Here is a 747-nt window from a genome sequence, read left to right on the forward strand (position 1 = left end):
AAACAAATGGACAGACTGAATTCTATCCGGTTCATGTTTATACCAGGAAAACATAATTTTGAGGGCCTTAACGATTACCAAATTGGCTGAAATTTTGTTGAAATGATCTACACAATATTATCTAGATACTAGACGGTGGAGATGAGGAAATTCGATCGAAAAGTGGTGCAAAAATGAAAATCCGCACCAAAACCATTGGTGCGGACGTCCATAGCTGAGACAGACTATGTGTGTGTGTATATATATGTCACATCCCGACCCTTATATTTTTACCTTATTTACTAGCGTGATTATAATAAGAATTTTTACCGTCCCGATCATTGAGTAAATAGTTTAATTGGTCCCTAGAGGGGTTTCGGGGACGATTATGTGCGGAGGATTATTCGTATGAGGAAAATACGACGACGGTAAAAATAGTAAATTTTAGCTAGTAAAAGGTAATTTTTATTCGGGTATTATTTTTCGGGGTGTTGAATTTTGGAAATTTGGGTTAAAAGGAATGTTGGGTCGGCTGGGCCGAGCCCAACCCATTTCTTCTTCCTTTCTCTCTCCCTCCCTCCCGATTTTTCTTCTCCTCCCACCCGATTTTCTTCTCTCTACACCCAGCAAACTTCCGGCCGTCCTCCCGCCGCCGTCCGACCTCCGTTCGCCGCCGGACCGGTCCCGTTCGGTCGGTCTCCCTCCCAGCTTCCATTCTAGGCCGGTAGCAGCCCCCCTAGCGCCGCCGTGAGTGAGCGGTGCCGCCCG

The sequence above is a fragment of the Fragaria vesca genome, linkage group LG1 (assembly GCF_000184155.1).
Source record: "Fragaria vesca subsp. vesca linkage group LG1, FraVesHawaii_1.0, whole genome shotgun sequence".
In the NCBI taxonomy this organism is placed as follows: Eukaryota; Viridiplantae; Streptophyta; class Magnoliopsida; order Rosales; family Rosaceae; genus Fragaria; species Fragaria vesca.